The following is a 20,638-nucleotide window of genomic DNA, read 5'->3' as shown; positions in this document are numbered from 1 at the left end:
TTTAATGACTAATTGTATTGAATGACATGGCCAGTCATAGGAGCGTAATCTCAGTGAAGCAATCAAACTCCACTAATTCCTTAGCCTCTTCTAAAGCTTTAGCTTGTCTATGCCAAGAAAATAGAATGTTGGAGTGTGTGTGTGCGCTTGATGCAGAAGAGGAGGAGACACAAAAGAAATTTGGAATCAGCATTTAAATTAGTATGCTTTATGGGCTGATGTTATTTGAAAGCTGAATAGCTGATGTCAAAAATAGACTTCCCTTTCTTTCCAAAGTGTGGCAAAAATAACCACATGCCTTTCTTGGACTCCTGACTCTCATCCCAGAGGGTTTTCTTGTATAGGAACCAACAATTCCTTGGATGGAAACCCTGGATGGGCTAGGCATTATTTTGAGATGTAGGAGATTGCCAATTCTTGGCAAGCCTTGGTTGTTTTTCTAGAGTAGTAGTCAAGTAGTTGGACAAAAACCAAGAAAGCTGATCCTTGTTGCTGGCTTTGGGTTCTTGGTGAACAAATGAGACAAGGTGAGTTGCTGCCCTGCTCTTTCCTCTCATTGTTTCTGAGGAAAGGGTTATGGCGGCTGCCATCCTGGTGTGGGATCTTCTCTCCTGGGAGACTCCAGGCCCTTGCCCCTTTGCCTTTGGGGCAGCCCTCCGCGTGAGGAAGACCTACGCGATGCCTGCCTGTTGCCAGATTAGCCCGCTGAGGGGTTAGAAATAGTAGGATTGCTTGTGGAGAGGGAACAATCCCTCCATTGTCAGATTTTTTTTCACTTTTCATCTAGTGCTGGGTTGCTCTGGAGCACAGTTGGAGATACTGTTTTGAGCCTTTGCTCACGGCGACATTTCCTCTGTTCGCTGTCTGTTGCTTCTCGCATTGGAAAATTCCATCCTTTAACACTGGGATTGTATGTCACCGTTGCTGAAATCATAGACAGCATCCACTTAATTTGCTGCAAGCGTGAGAGATAGCCAGAGAGAATGGGAGAAGCACAGCATTCCCCAGAATAAAGAGAGGATTGAGCGAGGTCAGTGAACCAAAGAGCCAGCAGGTCACAAACCCTCAGGGGGTCATGACAGTCTTCCCCAGTTTCCTGTCTTTAGGAGCAAAATGATGCCTATTTAAATTAAAAATAATAGTAATAAAATGTATTGAAGGTTGTTGACCTTGATCATTAAGCTGGGTGAGGTATTTGAGGCTTTATTATTCCAGTTTCTGCACTTTTGCATATTTTTAGAAATTTTAACGATAGAAAGTTTTTGGAAAGCGTTTGATTCCATCTTTTACCTCGGAACGATTCCCAAGCTCCCCCAACCTGGAGTGGGTATCATATACGCATGCGCAACAGGGTGGGCTTCTCAACTGAGCATGCGCATGGGTGGGTCTCAGTCAATTTCACTGAGCTGAACCCTCAATGCCTGTTGCGTTGTACAGTTTCAAATGGCATTTATGCTTAGCCATATGTTTTTTCGTCCAAATCCTGAATGCGTCATTTGTTGTTAAAGGCTAGAAGTGTTAGCAACACATATAGATGCTGAAATTCATGTTAATAATTCAGTCAATCACTTTGATGATCATCTTCATTTTATCTTATAAAACATATATAAAATATAAAAGAAAATAATTTTTTTGTCCTTAAAAATCTATCCCTCTGAAGACACTCCTGGACCTCAGAAACTTAGTGTTAGAGAAAGAAAAGATAGTGACAATTATGGCTAATTTTGATTTTCATTTATAAAGAACAAATGATTATACACAAGTGATTATAAACAACAGTCAATTTATTCTCTAAAGCACACTATATAAGAACCTCAGACAGACAAGAGGTCATGAAAACAATATTTGGTGCCCTCTTAATTTCAACCTGTATTTGAATGTGAGCACCGAACAGCAACGCTTTTATTGACTTGCCCCTGTATCTTTGGCCTTGAAATGGTTATCATAAAATTTCTTGTTTAGACACTATATCCTAGTAGCTTCTGAGCTGTGAGGGACCTGCTGGAAGTTTCTAGAAACAGGGCACATTGTAAGGTGTATGCATTTTAGGCACCCCTCCTCCCCCAAATTTGATGTTAATCCTCACATTCAATTAAAAATATAAATATATTGAATGTTAAAGACTATGCTAATGAAATTTATAATATACTGTGTGTTAATACAATATTTTTTACTCCTACTTTTTTCCTTCCTTAACGCACCATATCTGAATCTTCTGTGCATCTCTCACCTTTGTGCCCATATTGGATGCTAGCCATTGCTGGGACCACCAGCTTGGCGCAGGTTTGGACAGTCGACCTGTGCTGCACATCTCTCCGCACTGGGCCTCTCTGAGATAGTACCTCGTATACCTGCCTCTGCAGTCTGGAGGCTGTGAGCGGGTCAGCAGCCCTTGAGACAACCCTCGAAAGGGAATAGGGAATATGGGTCAATGCTCCCCTTGTTCTTTCCTCAGACTAAGTTCCGATGGTCATTTTATATAGCTTTTTAGAGGGTCCTCTCAAGAGATTAGGTGGATCACATGACCACCTTCCCTGCTTCACTCCCTCCCACCCTTGACTCCTGTCTACTAGGTGACTTTCCAAAAATAGCCTTCCTTTACTGAAGTCCTTGTCACAAGCTCTGCTTTCTGCGAGGGACCCAGGCTAAGTGGCTAACATGATACACTAGAATGAAGACATGAATGAGAATTGCTAAGGGATTGGTTGCACAGCATATCTCTGTGAATAGGGTTTGAAGGAAAGTTTGGGAAACACCGGGCCAGGTGACCAGTAGAATCACAGTAGGCAGTTAGACTTGTCAGGTCCCCCTCCAGCTCTTATGAGTTTGTGGGTATCTGTCTTCCATGAAGAAAGGTAGGAGGAGATCCCCAAACCTTGTCAATCAAGCCTATTGAACATCTGAGAGTATGTGCAATACTCAGGAGAGGCAGAGAGCAAAACAGAACAGAGCCTTTTCACAAACCTTGAGAGATTCCACAGTCTTGAGAGTCTTCTGCATTATTTTTGATCTAGTTATTAAACTGCAAGTAATGTAAGCCTAAGGCCAGGAAATTGTGATGTCACTCTAGGGCAGTGGTCCCCAACCCCCCGGCTGCGGACCAGTACCGCTCCGTGGGCCATTTGGTACTGAGGAGCCACTGAGCCATTTCACCCGCAGGTGTTGCAAAGTACCAAAGGCTACAGAATTAATATTAATATTTTAGGAGGCTTGGAGGACATTTTATTAATTTGGGTTAAGGTGTGAAGAGAAATTGTGAGAATAGTCTCTGTACTGTGTGATTGGCATAACCAGGATGGCTCTTGCCATTGTATTGTAAATGAAAAGGGAAGGAAAGCATAGATTCCCTGACATTCCACCACACCTATGGGGAAAGGAGTGAATGGCTAGCCAGGTGCAGGAAGGGAAAAGCCAAAATAAACCTTTTCTTATAACTATGAGCCATTTGCGGGCATTTGTCCCCACGGAAACTACCTCTCTTATGTAAATGCATGTGGTTAATACCTCTGACTCTGGACAGAGAGATGGCGGATGAACACTAGAAAATATAGGAAGGCCTTTTAATATGTAAAGAGATATCTTTCTACCATTGTGTTGACTTGTAAATTTTGTTTTCTCCAAAATGATGTATGGTTTGCAAATTGAACGTGGTCCTATCATGTTAAAGGACATATGACTATAACCAATAGCGGTAAGGGGCTCCTAATTGCAATTTTTGCTTCTGTACTTCCCACTTACAAAACTATAAAAACTAAGTAGAACAAAGGGCCAGCGGGCTCTCCTTCAGATTTCTGTCGGAGTTCCCGTCGCTTGGCCAAGCTAGACAATAAAACTTTAATGTGTAAATGACGGACTTTGCTCCTGTCTTCCATATTTCAGGTTCCTCCGAATTTGGATTAACAGTACTGGTCTGCAGAGAAAGAATAAATAACTTACATTATTTCTGTTTTATTTATATTTAAGTCTGAATGATGTTTTATTTTTTAAAAATGACCAGATTCCCTCTGTTATATCCGTCTAAGACTCATGCTTGACGCTTGTCTCGGTCACGTGATACATTTATCCGTCCCACCCTAAAGGCCGGTCCATGAAAATATTTTCTGACATTAAACTGGTCTGTGGCCCAAAAAAGGTTGGGGACCACTGCTCCAGGGCATGGGCTCTGTCTGTAGGTAGAGGAGGAGGCCCAGGAAGGGCTTCTCTGCTTTTGTCATGATCCGTCCCATGCAAGGGTAGGCTTTGTACCAGCCCGGTTATTGGCTGGACTCTCAGGATTCTGAAAATCTAGTTGCCTCTCTAGACCTCTCTGTGCCTGGGCAATCTAGGCTAGCGATTCTCAAAGTGTGATTCCTGTATGAAACCATCTATTTCTTTATCTCTCTCTCTTTCTTTTTTAATTTAGAAATTAAATTTAATGGGGTGATATTGGTCCATAGGAACACATAGATTTCAGGTGTACATTTCCATAGCATGTGAACCATTCATTGAGTTGTGTGCCCATCACCCAAAGTCAAACCACTTTCTGTCACCACATATTTGGCCCCCTTCACTCCCCTCCCCCCCAGCCTCCTCCATCTGGTAACCACTTCACTTTTGAGACCATCTTTTTTTGAAGGCAAATTTCCCACTAGGAAGGAGGTTAGAAATGCCCTCCTATTCTTGGGTCCCACCCCCGATCTTCAGCAGCCTGTCCAGACAGACCTTCCAGGTGATTCTGCAGCTGGCTCATCTTGAGAAGCACTGCCTAGTGCTCCTTGATCACACTTTCTTCCTCTCCCTGGATTTCGAGCTTTGGTGGACTTCAGTGTTGATGTCATATTCCTGCCCAGAGAATGGGCTCAGGAAACAAACGATTCAAACAAGAGATTACTTGATTAGCCCAAGAGGTGAGGATAGGGAAATAGAACTGTGTAAGAAGCTACCCAGCTTACAAACAGATTATGTTCTGCATTTTGGAAGTCAGCTGTTTGGGATGCGGGCTGTTTTCCTAGGAATGGTGGATAGGTTCCCATGCCAGCACACAAGGGCATATTTAATCCTGAATCCAGCTGAAATACCGCTGCATCACAGTGAGAAGAGCGGATCACAGAGCTCTGGGAGTATTGGTCACCAGTCAAGGGAGAACAAAGCAATACATGAAATGCAGAGATAGTGTTTTATTTATGCTGATATTGGTGGTGGAAGGATAGGTCGGTTTGGAGGCAGATGAAAAGGGAAATGGGGATTTATCAAAATTAGGAAGGCATGGCTGGCCTTTTTGTCTTTGGAATGTCTTGATACTATTACCTTAGTTCCTTTAGTTAGATTTTTCTTAAATGTGGTCTGTACTGTGACTATCTCTTTTTCTGAAGGCAAATTTCTTACCAGGAGAGAGGCAGAGAATTCTGAGACAGATTGGGAAGAGTTGCTAAGGAGAGAGGAAAAAGAAAAGAGAGTGTGGGTTTGTTTCCCACTAGCACGAACATCAGTGGAGATGGAGTTACCATGAGTCATGAGCAGTGAGGGATGGAGGGGCAGGGAGAGAGTCAGGACTCCCCTCTGCAGAAGAGAGGAAGGAAAGCAGACAAAATGTGTCCACAACAGTTCAGGAGCTGTTATGGAAGCCCTCCCTCTCATTGTATTGCTCCTAGAATTGGCCCTGTGACAGTCATATTTCATGTCACCTTGTCCCTTTTCTGGCCCCAAGTGGGCAGCTGACCTTGATAATGACCCCTAATAGGGAGTCAGATGGTGAGCTGGACCAATCTGATATCCCCTTTTTTCAGTGTTCATTTGATCTGTGATGGGCAGAGATACATGGCTGCTTGTGATCACTTTACTTGTTCTCAAGTCAAATGCTTCTAGCTAGGTTTGTGGTGGCTAAAGTACTTCGTTTTGGGGTTCACTATGCATTTAGTTGTACCATACAAATTATCGTCACTGGTGTGTAAATGTCTGGATTTGGAGAAATGTGATAGCCCTAATAGAGTTAATTAACTGAATAATATAGCCTGACAAATGGCTCCATATCCCAAAGAGGGCTTGAGACTTAATTACCAATGTCATTTATCTCTCTATTTGCACCCCGACAATAAGTGACTTGTTCTCATTAACATTGGGTCATCTTCCAAAAGGAAGAAAAGAGGCCACAATATCAGGAGTGTCAGGGGGCGGGGGGAGATTTTGATGTCTTTGTTCCCCACCTCATTATCCTGATAAATCATAACAGACTCTGTTAATTAGATGGGCAGCCTTCACTGGCTGACTCCTGTCCAGCAATTACCTCAGAAAGCAGCACCCCTGGGAACGCATGTCCTTCCCTTGGGAAAGGATTAAAAGAAGTGCGTAACAAAAGAGGGATCGGTTCCCCAACCATGCTGGGGGGAGCACAGTTGTCAAGGCCAACTTCTAGACCGAAGGCTGGAGCTGTTTCAGGGACATTGCTTGTGCATTATGGCAATAGCGGGGTGTCTGACGCTGGCCTCCTAATCTAAGGCTTAGGTAATGGTCCCCAGTGCCTTCAACCCCCCTGGGAAGATTAGAGCCTAATTAAACAGGGGAACAGGTGTAAGAGTGCCTGATTCAATCTGGCCAAATTAATTGCTGAGATTGGGTTTGCATTTGGTAACTGGAAACAGTGAATTAACTACAGCCGGAATACAGCTAATCCCTTGGCTTCGCTGTGACTGTGTATAAAACAGACTGGACCGCTGGGAACACAAACAAAGAAGAATCTGAGATGAAGGTGCATGCTCCCTGCCTGGGGAGGGTTGTGCAAGGAGCCTCCCCACAGAAGGTGGCCGTGCCTCTCTCTGTCCCAGACAGCCTGCCTGGGACAGCCTGGCTTTATGCCTGCTGTCCCAGCAATGTCCTTTCATTCTCAAAAAAAAAGTGCCAACTTGGACTAGAAATTAAATGTTACTAGATTTCAATGTCAAGTATAAGCTGGGTTTGTTTGTTTTTTTTTAATTTACTGGAAGAGAGGTATTATAGGTTGAATCATGTTTCCTACAAAGGTGTTGAAGTCCAGCTCCAAGGACCAGTGAATATGACCTTGTTTGGAAATAGAGTCATTGCAGATGAGGTCATCAGGATAGCCCCCAATCCAGGATGACCGGTGTTTTTATAAAAGGGAAGTTTGGACACAGACAGATGTGCACACAGGGAGAAAGTCGCATGACGATGGAGGCAGAGATTGTGGTGATGCTTCTACAAGCAAAGGGTTCCAGAGAGGGCCAGCAACCCCCAGAAGCTCAGCGAGGGGCCAGGGATGGATCCCCTTCATAGCCTCAGAGGGACCTAGCCGGGCTGACACCTTGAACTCGGACATCGGCCTCCAGAACTGTGAGCCAGCCCATTTCTATTGTTCTAAGCCTTTTCCATTTGTGGAGTTTTGCTATGGCAGCCCTAGCAACCTAAATCAGTAGGCACCGGCTTCAAAGGGTCAATGTAAGAAACATCCAAACTTGAAGGAATTTTTTTATGAGTTTATTTGAGCCAAATTGTCAATAATTGCTGGGAAGCAAAATCTCAACGGATTGAGAAAATGCTCCAGAAAAATGGCAGTTTCACCACTTATTTTATACACCAGAGTCAAAGGAACGATGTAAGGGGTTACATGAAATCCACTGGTGATAGATTGGGGAGGCAGGAGAAAGCAAAGAGGGGAATCACTGGGACTGGGTAAAATGTAAAAGGAGTAGACACATACTTCTTTTACATGGGCAGGAACAGGATCGTTAACAATTAACATGAGAACAATAACAATAACAATTTGTGGTTTCTGCTACAGTGGGGTGGTTGTGCCCTGTGGGGGCTGGAAAAGAAGATTACTCTTACTTTTCAAAGGTATGTTATCAGGTAGGTTATTATAGATGAAAAAAGACAACAGATAGGCTCAGATAAGGTAAGTACGGATCTTTGTTAGAGACAAATACTGACCTAGGACATGACTACCCACCATGAACTGCTTCTAGTTAGAAAGTTTTAATTTCAGACCAAGCTATGGGGTGACTTAAGGTCTCTTGAGTTTGCAAGGCCACCATGCAGGCCTCCTCTGAGTTTGTCAAGTTCAGCATGTGGCTCCTTTTTCATCTACAAGAATGTCTGAAAACACTGTCATTGTTCCTGTTTGTACAGTCCCAGGAAGAAGCCATCTCGATGGCTACAGGGCCAGTGTGGAAGTGGATTGGTGAACTGATACCCATTTCTCAGTGCCAGGCTCTGGAGATGGTGAGGGAGACCAACAACATTCCTGACCTCCCGGAGGCAGCAGCTCGGTGGGAAGGGAGGCAGTGCCACTGACCTTGTACTTAGTTAAATATGCATATGTATCAATATATGTATCCAGTGTGCAGGGGACGAGGGCCTGACAAGCAAGGCTTACCTAGGTAAAAGTGGGGGCTGGAAGAGCCCTGTGAGGTGCTAGGGCAGGAGGGAGTGGGAGTACCCTGACCTGGATTAATCCCTAGTTCAGAAGAGGATTGGTCTCTGGTCTCTCTGGCCAATTCTTCTCATGTGCCTAGACTTAGAGAGGTCACATGTCACGTCCAGAAGCACTAATTCTTTCTATGTGTGTGATGGGATTCTATTTCCCTGAAGCGGAATTTGGGTTGCCTATCTAGGTTTCCTTTGGGGACATGGTAGGACATTGCAGAACATTCTTCAGAACCCCTTTGTTATGGCCTCATGCCCTGGAGGCCCCACGCCCCATATTCTTGGACCTGGTCCCCAGGACTAGCCATGGGCACCATCTTGAATTTAGCCTTTCATCCCCTGGACAGGAATCTGAGGAAATCATGAAATCAGTAGACTCAATCCATACAGTGCACATAGTTTTGAACCCTAGTTTTGGCAAGTTCTTGGGTGCAGCCCAATCAAAAGGGGCCATTGATGGTGCCACTTTCTTTTTTTTTTTTTTTTTTTTTTTTTTTTTTTTTCTTTTCATTTTTCTGAAGCTGGAAACAGGGAGAGACAGTCAGACAGACTCCCGCATGCGCCCGACCGGGATCCACCCGGCACGCCCACCATGGGGCTGTGCTCTGCCCACCAGGGGGCGATGCTCTGCCCATCCTGGGCGTCACCATATTGCAACCAGAGCCACTCTAGCGCCTGAGGCAGAGGCCACAGAGCCATGCCCAGCGCCCGGGCCATCTTTGCTCCAATGGAGCCTTGGCTGCGGGAGGGGAAGAGAGAGACAGAGAGGAAAGCGCGGAGGAGGGGTGGAGAAGCAAATGGGCGCTTCTCCTATGTGCCCTGGCCGGGAATCGAACCCGGGTCCTCCGCACGCTAGGCCGACGCTCTACCGCTGAGCCAACCGGCCAGGGCTGATGGTGCCACTTTCAAGATGGATTTCTAGGGCGAATGTTCTAGTATGGGTTTGTCTTCTCTGGTTGACTTCAGGTCTCTGTCTCTGGTGGGCCCAGGACAAGAAGTCTTGGGAAGGCAGAACTGGGCTCTGAGTTTGTAGGCATGGCATTTATTATGTAAGCATACAGGTCTGCATTTCAAAATGAAAAATAACAATCATAATTAAAGTTTCTCTGGGCTTCTGGGGTCCAAACCACTCTTGCAAAACCACCTCTGGATGAGCTGTGAGTGTCAGCAAATCAGAAACATGTGGCTTTAATTTCCTTTGAAATACACCAAGGGAACAAGGAGGCAGCAGGGCTTGGCAGCCAGCTTCTTGGGATTTGCCAAACCCCAAATATGTCCCACTGTGTGAGAGCCACCATGCTGGCCTAGCAGCCTCATCTGGTCGGCCCAGCCACTGAATTTCTTGCCGTGCCATCTAGGTTTTCTCGAGTCATCAGGCTGTTCTCTTGGTGCATTCTAGCAGCCAGAGGCTGCTCCTGACACCACCCACACACTGAACAGGACTCTGGAAGAGGACCAGGACTGCAGTGAGGTGTCAGGATGGCTCTCGTCCTATCTGGTTGAACATGCCATCTTTACAGCCATTACTCTGTTCTTAAAACCCAAACCAACTATGAGAGAGGCTTCCCAACTTAATTTCTAGATGGAAAAATAGTTTGCTTTGACGGTGGGTGGTGGTGTCAGGTCCTAAATGTATTAGGTTTCGTGGTCATCCAACACTCATGTATATAATGTGAAACATGTCCATACACTGCAAAGGCCACAGCCACCCCACCATTAGGTTCCAAGGGAAGTACAGGCCCTCAGACCTCTCAGGAAAATAAAGGAGCAATTTTGTTAAAGGAGAGAAGCCACACAATCTAGTAGGTCTGATATGTCCCCCAGACCCCCTGATCCTGGTCCACTAATTTAAGAGTAAGGATGTGTCAACAACAGACCCTTTGATTTGTTATTTTTCTTTCTTGATATTAATGTTTATCTTTTTCTTCCTATATTTTCTATGTCTAAGAGCCTCTTTTGCCTAAAAGAATAACATACATTAAATGCAAAGGGAAAAGTGAACTTTAAAGAAGTAGTTTTGCATCCAAAACAGCTACTGCTTTTGTGGCTGCTATGTGTCACGTACATACAGATGCTGATCTTTTGTTATCCTCATTTTACCAAAGAGGCAATGGAGGCAGCCCCAGAGAGACAGAGGAACCTACAAATCACACTACTAGTAACTTGACCTTGGGCTGCTGGGCTCCAGAAATGGTGTTCTTTCCATTACTCAGTGCTCCTTCTCACTCCTCTGTGATGGTTCATTTTATGTGTCAGCTTAATTGGCCCAGGGGCTTCCCAGATATTTGGTCAAAAATTATTTTGAGTGTTTCTGTGAGGGTGGTTTTGGATGAGATTAACATTTAAATTGGTAGACTGAGTAAAGCAAATTGCCCTCCTCAGTGTATGGGGGGGCCTTGCCCAATCAGTTGAAGGCCAGAATAGAACAAAACACTGACTCCCCCAAGTAACAGAAATGTCCTCCTGCCTGAGTGATTGAGCTGGGACATCATTTTTTTTTCCTGTGTTTGGACTTGAACTGAAATTTCCACTCTTCTTGGGCTAGATCTTCACCATTGACTCACCTGGTTTTCAGGCCTTTTGACTCAGACTAGGACTTCACCATTGGCCTCCTGGGTGCAGTGCTCACACTGCAGATCTTGGGACTTGTCAGCTTCTGTAAATGCATAAGCCAATTCCTTATAATAAATCTTTCCCTCTCTCTCCCTTTTGCTCTCTCTCTCTCTTCTTCCCGTCTTTATCTCTATCTCTATCTCTGTCTCTGTTTATTCTATGGTTCTGTTTCTCTGGAGAACCCTAATACATCCATTTCTAATTCGAACTACAGGCAATCCTAGGAGGTAATGAGTCAGGTACTGTCATTGCTGTTTGCCAGATGAGGGCAAAACAAAACCTGAAAGATGAATGTGTGTGCCTGTGCACACATACTTGCACACACACATGCACTCCCCCCACGGTGTCCACACAGCAGTCATGGATGGCGACACCAGCTCACTCTGACGAGTCATTATCTGCAGAGTAGGATGGCAAGTCCTTTCTGCAGAAGAACCTGCCCATGTGTCAGGCTCACTCAGAAACCACCGCTATTTGTCCTTCAAACGCTGAGTTGTAAGTTCCAGCTGTAGTAACAATACCAAAGGGAGGAATGAACCACGCAAGTTCCTGCCTGGACACAGTGAGCACAGGGAAGGATTCTTGAGAGTAAACTCACCTCTTAGACAACTGGGTGCTGAGCGGGACGGGGACACTGGCTTGTAGAAGTTCTGGTTAAGCGGTGACAGAAACCTTACTATCTTCATTAGTGGATGTGAATGCCAGGGCCAGTAAGCATTTCAAGACTACTAGCACTTATCCTGGGCGAGTACTCAGCCCATTTCTGTTTTTAAAGCCACCCCAGCCTCAGGGTTAAGAAGAAATTGCAACTCCCCACCCCTTCCTGCCTTCACAATGTCCACTCTGGCAGCGCAGACACAACTGAGCTGTTGGACATTGAAGACATGTCCTGACTGTCCACTGCAAGCCCAGAGAAGACTGATGAAGGACAGTGTTTACATCGTCCACTGCTCTGGTCAAGTAGTCAGAGTCTGGGCAGTGGTGGCTGTGACCTTGAACTGCTGTCTCTGCATAGCAGACGGGAATACTGTTCTGGGCTTGGGCAGCCACAAGATCCCTGTGTAATCTTCCAATCCTTCCAACCCCTACCCCAAGCATGTTTGTGTTGAAACCTCTGTAGAATGTGTATGGGGGGGTGCACACAATGAGGGATGCACCCTCCCTGACCCTCCCCCTTTTCTGCAGGAGCCAGGAAGCTGATGGTTAAGAAGGAGGCCTAGGAGGAAGTGGGACCAACATTGCACACCTGGGCAACAGGTGGGAACTGGCACTGGCCAGCCTGGGTCTTTGTTTTTAATGAATGCCATCTAGCAGGTTGTCACCTGGAGACAGTGAATATAGTAGACCCCTTTATCTGCAGCTTTGCTTTCTGCTATTTCAGTTACCTTGGTCCAAAAATATTAAATGGAAAATTACAGAAATAAACCATTCATATATTTTAAATTGCATGCCATTCTGAGTAGCATGATGAAAACTTATGCTGTTCTACTCCATCCTCCTCAACGTGATTCACCTGTCCTGTGTCTCCATGCTGTAGGCGCTCCCTGCCCAATAGTCACTTAGCCACCTGGGTGATCAGATTGACTGTCTGGGTATCGCAGCGCTTGTGTTCAAGTGACTCATTTTACTTCATAATGGCCAGAAAGAGCAAGAGTAGTGATCTAGGCAATTCAGACATGCCACCGAGAAGCCAGAAAGTGCTTCCGTGAAATGAAAAGGTAAGGAACATAATACAAAAGGGAAAAACAAAGTATATGTAGGGTTTGGTGCTATTGTGGTGTCAGGCACGATATTGTGGTGTCTGCTGGGCATCGTGGAACGTATCCCCATGGATGGGGTTGGGTGACTCTACAGGGACAGGACCCTTGGACTGGCTAAGTGGATGGCGTTGACTTTGGCCAAGGGGACAGAAAACAGTTATCCTTCACTGGAAACTTCTTTCTCTCCCAAGCCCCTAGTCCTGGAACAGCGTCATTTCCCAAAGGCCTGACTTGGGCTCACAGTGTGAACAAGGTGCCGTGGACAGCTGAGAAGAAAGACCAGTTTCTATTTAAAAATGACCCTCAAACTCATTAGTTTTGCTTGAAACCAAAAGTTCCTGATTTCTGATAATGGATTGTTTTTCACACTTTGAAAAGTGCAGCTTTTTTTTTTTTCTTTTTTCTCTGCTGGTTTGCTCTAGCAAGCGAGGTTGAACAAGAAACATCATTTCTCATGGAAACGGTTTAACGTCCATTACATCCACATTGAGCTCGTTTTCGGAGCCACTCAAATGTGTTAGTGCACTCTGAAGCAAGGAGGAAAATGGAGATGATTGAAACATTTGCTTTCACAGAGATCTATTCATGTGCCGTGACCTTGGAGATGGGTATCAAGTAATGCCTGATTCAGGCCTGATTATTCACTGAGGAGCAAGCCAGGCTCTTGTCCTGTGTTTTGTAGTCACGATCCCCTCTCCAGCGTGCTTCAGTATCAGGTGCCATTCCCGAGCTAGCCAGGTGTGTTTGATGGGTCCTGGCACTGCCTGGTCACATTCCATCTCAGCAGAGTTGTCCTGGCTAGCAGGCCAGCCCTGCTGTCGGTGACGCTACCGAATAACGAACACTTACTGTATAGCACTTGCGGCTTTCTACGAGGTTCCCTGTATTTCCAGCCAGTAAAGGGGTCTGATTATACTGGATTTACTTAGGTGCAGAGGCGGATTAAGATCGGTTGAGACCCCGGGTGCAGAAGAAAATATTGGGCCCCTTACATTAGAAAAAAGTGTAAAGTTGGGGTTTTGCAGGGCCCTTCAGAAGTTGGGGCCCGGGGCATGCTGCCCATGCGCCCACTGTTAAATCTGCCTCTGCTTAGGTAACAACACTGATTCCAATGGAAATTTCCTAAGAAAAAGTGCAGATGCCCAGCCCTTGACCAGATCATGAAACAGACTCACCTGGGGGTGGGGCCTGGGCATTGGCATTTTAAATATCTTCTCAGGTGCCGCTAGGGCTGAGGGCTCCTGAACCGGAGAGTCGGAAGCTGTCTCTTGACTCTGTTCATGGACTAAGGCAGTGTCTGGCTCTCTGCCTCTCTTTGCAGGTGGTACTGTGACATCTGCAGGTGTAGGATAGTGTTCATGCCCCTGGGAGGGGGTTCAACTGTTGCAGGCCCACCTGTCAGGACTGAGATCTCTCAGATTCTCTGTCTGGCCTTTGGTTCCTGTGACCTGCCAAAGTACGTGAGGATGGTCCCAGACCCCACTCTGGCTTCTGGTCCCTGGGAGAGGCCAGTCTCAGATGCCCACCCCATACTCACCTGGCTGCAGACACCTGCATTGTGCTGTGCTGGCAGGGTGGCGGGGAGGGGCGGGGCTCCTGCTTTCTGCAAAAAGTGAGGAAGGTGAACAGGGGCTCTTCCTCAGGGGTGATCTGTACCTTGAGGGGCAGGCTGCAGTCCTACCTAAACCCATGCTTCCATGCACCTGACATCCAAGCTCTCTTTAGCCCAAAAGAGCTCATGGGGGTGCCCCATTCATCCATCTCAGCTGCTCCTCCATGTGTGCTGTGCGCATATGTGTGATATTCTCAGAGCCATGCAAATTGGAATTTAAAAATTTAATAGTAGTAATTCCTGAATGGCAAGATTGGGCTGCTTAAAAGTTTTAAATTTTTTTTCTTGCTTAAACTGTGTTTTTAAATTTTCTATAATAGACATGTATTACTTGTATTAAAAAATGAAGATGCATCTGAAATCAGTTAGGACTCTAATAGCTGAATACATTTAACTTAGTTGCTTAGAACCTTTAACTGTGAGTTTCCTGCCATCCAAGTTGTTTCACCTGTGTCAAGGTAGGGGGGATGGGCATAGGGAGGGGACATAGCCATGTAGAACTGTGGTTTCAAATTATTTCAAGTAGAAATGACTGTTGTAGTAGAATATTCAACCTTTCATAGAATCCTGGTATCTATATACTGCTAACAAGTAAAAGTGTATGAGTGTGTCTATTGCTTTTTCTCCAGCTTTGTTGAGATATAGTCGGCATAGAACACTGTGTGAGTTTAAGGTGCACAATGTGTTGATTTCATGCACTTGTTTTCTCTATCGTTATCTCTATCTCTGGAAGACAGCATTCCAGCAAAGCCACAGGTCCCGTCCTGTGGGGCTTGGTGACCTGTTCTCTCTGGAGTTCCCATCCACCAGGCTCCCTGCCCTGCGGCTGGTGGGAACTGGGCTTTGTGGACCCAGGCTGACCACGCAGGGAGCTGAATCTGAGACCAGCAGTTCATTTGGGGTTCCCTAGGTTTTCACACCGGCTGGGGAGTGGCCAGGGAACAGGATGATTAGGATGAAGGCTGATATCACAGAAGCTGAGTCAGGGTCATCCTAGAAAACTATAAAGTGTCCTATGTCCCATTAAATGCTGCACCATGCAGCCCTTCCTTTTGCTGCAAAAGGCTGTTGGTTACAGGCTGATTTGCAGCAAGGTTGATTGTCATGATGAGACTTTCAACTCAGGTGGGAACAAGAGGAGAAGGGTTGAGTGATGCCTGCGTGGTGGGTCTCTACTGAGTTTAGTTCATTAGTGGTTTTCCTCTGAAGGAGCCCTCTTGGCACAGTGGATTCTGCTTTGAGAGCCAGATTTTCCCAGTGCCCTGTTGCAGGGGACAAAATTTCAGTCCTCCTTTCACTGTTACAGGAAGAGAAGGCTCTTCTGTGCCCTGTGTATACACCCGAGTTTCTGTTATCCCCACTTGTACTGTCTGATAGCTCCTCCTTGCTTTATTTTCAGAATAATCCCCTTTGAGGGTAGATTTCTCTCTCCCTTTCTGTCATTGTTCTCTGTCCCCCAGTTTCTCCTTCCCCACCCTGCAGTGCTGCATGTTGCTTAAAGCAACTTCAAAAACCAACTTAAAAGCGCCCCTTTTGCCTTAAGTGCTCTAAGTGCCTTCCTCACCCCACGGGCCCCCAGTGGAGTGCAAACCACCCAGCGTTTCTTACTCAGCTTCTGCCTTCTTCTTAATGACAGAGGCTAAGTCATTGAGCATATACCGGTTCCAGCACACAGATTAGTTAGCCTAATTCTGACAGCAGCCCTATGTGGCAGGAGCATTAATAAACCCTATTGTTTAGACAAGAAAGGTGACTTGGCAAGGGCCTTCACCTGAGACCCCATGTGTGGAAGGCAGTGATGCTGGCAACCCAGGCCACCTGGCTCCCAGTCTGAGCTGTGAGTCACAGAACTTGTTCTGTGGTTGTTTCCTCTGAGAGACCTGTATCAAAAACTTTAAACACTCCAATTATACCATTCATCATTTTTTGGTGGCTTTCATGATCCCTCATCGGCCTGCAGGAGGAGCAGAGTGCTCTGGCGCTGGGGCTTCCCCCAACCTCCGCAAGCTCCCTTTTCTCACCGACCCACATGCCCAGGGAATAAAGCAGAGGGAATGAAAGACTAGGGTGTTTAACTACTCAAACAACTCTCCAGAGATGTCACACTTATTCCTTGGTCAGGTGTTCTTCTTATTAGCCTGATTAAATTATTTTGTATTGAGGTGAAATTCATATAACATAAAATTAAGTATTTGAAAATGAACATTTCAATGGCATTTAGTAAATTCACAATGTCAATCAACCACCATCTCTATCTAGGTCCAAGATATTTTCATCACTCCCAAAAGAAACACCCTACTTATTAAGCAGTATTCCCTATCCCTGAAACCCCCAGCCCCTGGCCACCACCACCTGCTTTCTGTCTCTGTGCACTGATTTGTTCTGGAGATGTGATATAAATGGAATCATATAACTTGCAGCTTTGTGTGTCCGGCTTCTTTCACTTGGTATGATGTTTTCAAGGTTCATCCATGTTGTAGGATGTAGCAGTCCTCTATTCCTTTTTATGACAAAGTAATGTTCCATTGTTTGTATATACCACATCTTGTGTAACAACCATCCATTGATGGATACTTGAGTTGTTTCTACCTTTTGGCTACTGTGACTAATGCTGCCATGAACATCCGTGTACAAGTATCTCTTCAAATACCTATTTTCAACTCTTTTGAGTCTGTATCTAGGAGTGAAATTATCTAGGTCATACAATAAACTCTCTATTTGACTCTTTGAGGAACCTACTAGCACCACTTTACAAAAAAAGGTATCTGAGTCCCCAATAAAGTATGAGTTGTCCAAGGTCACACCACTGGTAAATGATGAGCCATCACTAGGACCCAGGAGCTGATACTGCTGTCACCTAAGGGCCCTGACCCAAGGAATATCCTTCACTCACTCACTCACCAAATATGTGCTGAAGGCAGAGCTAGCTATCCTTTGTGGCAGATTTAACAGTAATTCTCTAAAAGCAGCTTTCTAATGCCAGAAATTAAAGGAGAAAACAAAACAGGAAGTATTTTTCATCATAAATCAACACGAGGCACTCCCACATACATTCCATTAAGCCATCAGTCTGTCGGCATGTCCACGTCAGTGTGGGGCAGGCACAACAATCTCCAACAGACATGAAGGTCCACTCTCCCCACTTCTAGTCTTCTTTCACTGTCTGCATCTCTCCATGGACACCAGGTGGGGCCAGGTGGGGGGCAAAACCCCATTTGGTTCTGAAGTTCTAATTGGATTGGGGTGGCTCTGAAAGTCGCTGTCAAAAGAGGATCTGTTGAGGGCACTGCGTGCTCAACAGGTTAAATGCCAGGGCCAGGGGAGAGTAGGGGCCTGGCTGGGCTCCCACCTAAGGGGAGTAACAGATTGCCCGCAGGTTTGGGGGGAACAGGATTAGCGTTGGGAATCTTGTTTGCCAGTGGCTTCCAGGGAAATTTTGCTATGTGTAGGCAAATTCTAATGTCTACCCTGGACCCCCACCCCCCAACCCCCGCCCGCTCGCTGGGGCATTTTCTCTGCAGAAAGGTGACAAAGGCTTAGCCAGCTGCCTTTGAAAACAGGCATAGGCTCCTCCCTGGTCCCGTTGACCTCATTAGTGAGACGCTGTGCAGGGGGGCCCCACCGAGGAGACTCCCAGGCTAATCCAATCTCGGTCCCGCCACGGGGACAGGCACCCTGTCTCGGCCAATGAGACGCTGGGCAGTGCTGTGGAAAATTCCACCCGGTGGCTGCGGCGGCCCCTGGCGGTGTCCGCACTGCACGCTGCAGCCCGGGCCACCACACCCCCCAGACCGCCCAACCCGCTGCTCTGGGCGCTCCTGCTCCTGTCGCCCTGCTATATGCTGGTTTTTCTCTGGGTCTCCACACTTTCTGCTAGACAAAGCAAATCAAAGAAAAGCTGGCGACGCCTGTACTCTTACAGGAGGGAGCCGCTATGGTGACCCCCCCCCCCCCCCATCTTGTGACTTTATTTTGCAAGTGTATTGTAAACCCTGGTCTCCAGCTCCCGCCTCACCCAGTCCAGTCCAGGCTGGGATTGTCCACCAGGCTCCCCCACTGGGCTCTGCGACTCTTAAGGTGGGGAGAATGAATGAGCGGAGAGCACCTTTCTAGAAGCATCCACCTCGGATGCAAGGTGCCCTTTTAGATGTGGCCGTGGGGTCCTAGAGAGCGCGGGGTTAGGAGAGAGCAAAGGCGTGTCCTTTGTCCTGGCGCAGAGACCCAAACCAGCACCCAAACCCAACGCCGTGGGTTTGGTGCCTCGGTGCAGGGACGCCCTGAAGACTCCCTGGCCACCGAGAAGGGGGGCTGGCTCAGTGCGCCACTGCGGGGAGAAGGGACGAAGTCCCGAGAGGGGGCGCAGAGCTAGTCAGACTGAGCAGCCTGTGTTCCAGCCCCCAGCCGGGCTGCTGAGCGGGTGCTTCGTTTTCCGAAGGTGGGCTGAGCTATCAGATCCCTCTCTTTCTGAACGCCACGTGAATTATTGCGATAAATCTCCATTATTTCAGATGATCTAGGCCTGTCTCTGCCCCTCGCGATGTGAAAGACCCAGTGAACACTGTCCAAAAATGAGAGCGCAACCTTGCCTAAGCGAGGTTCTGCCAAAAGACAAGCACAATGCTTCTTCCGGGACTGGAGGGGGAGGGGGACCGCAGCCCCGAGCTGTCCAGGAGGGAAAAGAGAAGGAAAGGGAAAAATACAAGTTCTTCTTTTTAAAGGGCAGGATGAAGGTTCCGAAAGAGCCTAGGTATTGAAAGGGAGGAAGGGGCCAATTACCTCCTAAAGCTGAGTTTAGGGAGATAGGGAATGAGGATGCCTCACTTCCACCAGTGACCAGCTGAAAGTCCTGGAAAATCTCCTAAATTCTCAGAGTCTTAGGAAAATCTAACTTTTCTGAGTCTTTAGTTTTCACTTCTGTAAAATCAAAATGATAATAGTTCTTGAGACTAAAATAAAATAAAGTTGTCTGTGAAACTGTAAGGAAATATCTAGGTGGTTTTTTTTGTTGTTTGTTTGTTTTTACCCACATTCATAAACAATACATAATCTATGTTCTTCTAGTTGAGTTAACTTTGACCAAGAGCCAAGGTTAAATTAATCAATCAGTACATGCGTGAATGCATTCGGTAAACATTTACTGAGCACCTACTATGTGCCAAGCACTGTTCTGTGTCGGGATACAGACTGAACAAAACATAACGATCCCTGCTCTGGGGAACCCCCCATTGTCATGGGAGGACAGGTGATAAACACAATTTAAAAACTACAGAGTATTTTAGGTGGTGATAGTGATATGGAGAAAACTAAAGCAGAAAAGGGGGGAGGGTGGCCATTGGGGAGTGATTTTGAATGGGGTTATGAAGAAAGGCATCAGGGAGAAGATCACCACTGAGCCAACCTCACAAGGAAGTGAGGGGTGAGTGCTGTGGTTTCTGGGGGAAGAACATTCCTCCTGTGCACAACAGCCAGTGAGGTGGGCCTGAAGTAGGACAGTGGCTCTCTGTGCTGGAAGAATAGGCACCATCCCTGAGTGTTGAAGAGAAAGATGGGAATGAGGTTAAGGTCTGGCTGGTGGAGTTGGGGGCAGAGGGCAGGCAGGGCTGGTAGGGTCTTGATGATGGCTGTTAGGACTGGCTTTCAGGGTGGAATTGGATGGCACTGCTAAGGATCCACCTTGGGTCTTATCCGACTGTCCTGCTACTCCATGTCCAGCTCGGACACAGGCAAGCACCCAGCAAGCATTTACTGAAAGCTGTGGTGTGTTCACGTGTGTGCCGGGGGCTCTGGAGAACACAAGGAAATATAACACTGACCCATGCATCTAGATGCCACCATCTTATCAGGAATAAAGTTTACTGCAAAACCATTCGATTCAAGGCTTTCTCTAACACATGCTAAATTGTGCAGAGGGGCTTTGCAGGCAGGAGGAAACAGCGGTGGGAGTCCTAGGGGCACCCCCAAGATGGTGCCTGATCAGAGCAGGTGTTCAGTGACCTTTTGTGACGGAAGGGGTGCCTGATACCCAGGAGCAGAGCTTTATGGATAATGAAGGGTTGCTGTGGCCACAACAAGGTGTTAAAAGGCCTCCAGAAGAAGTCACTGGCCATGCTGGTAGCTACAAAGAATGTTTCCTCGGGGAGGTGACCAGGGAGGTGACTGTATGATCAGGTGTCCATGACTCCACCTCATCTCCTTACAAGATCAGCCTGGAGTGCCGGGACCAGGGCCTGAGCAGCTA

This window comes from Saccopteryx leptura, chromosome 2 (genome assembly GCF_036850995.1).
Source record: "Saccopteryx leptura isolate mSacLep1 chromosome 2, mSacLep1_pri_phased_curated, whole genome shotgun sequence".
NCBI classification, from domain to species: domain Eukaryota; kingdom Metazoa; phylum Chordata; class Mammalia; order Chiroptera; family Emballonuridae; genus Saccopteryx; species Saccopteryx leptura.
The sequence above is the reverse complement of the archived record's forward strand: the minus strand, read 5'-3'. Positions refer to the sequence as shown.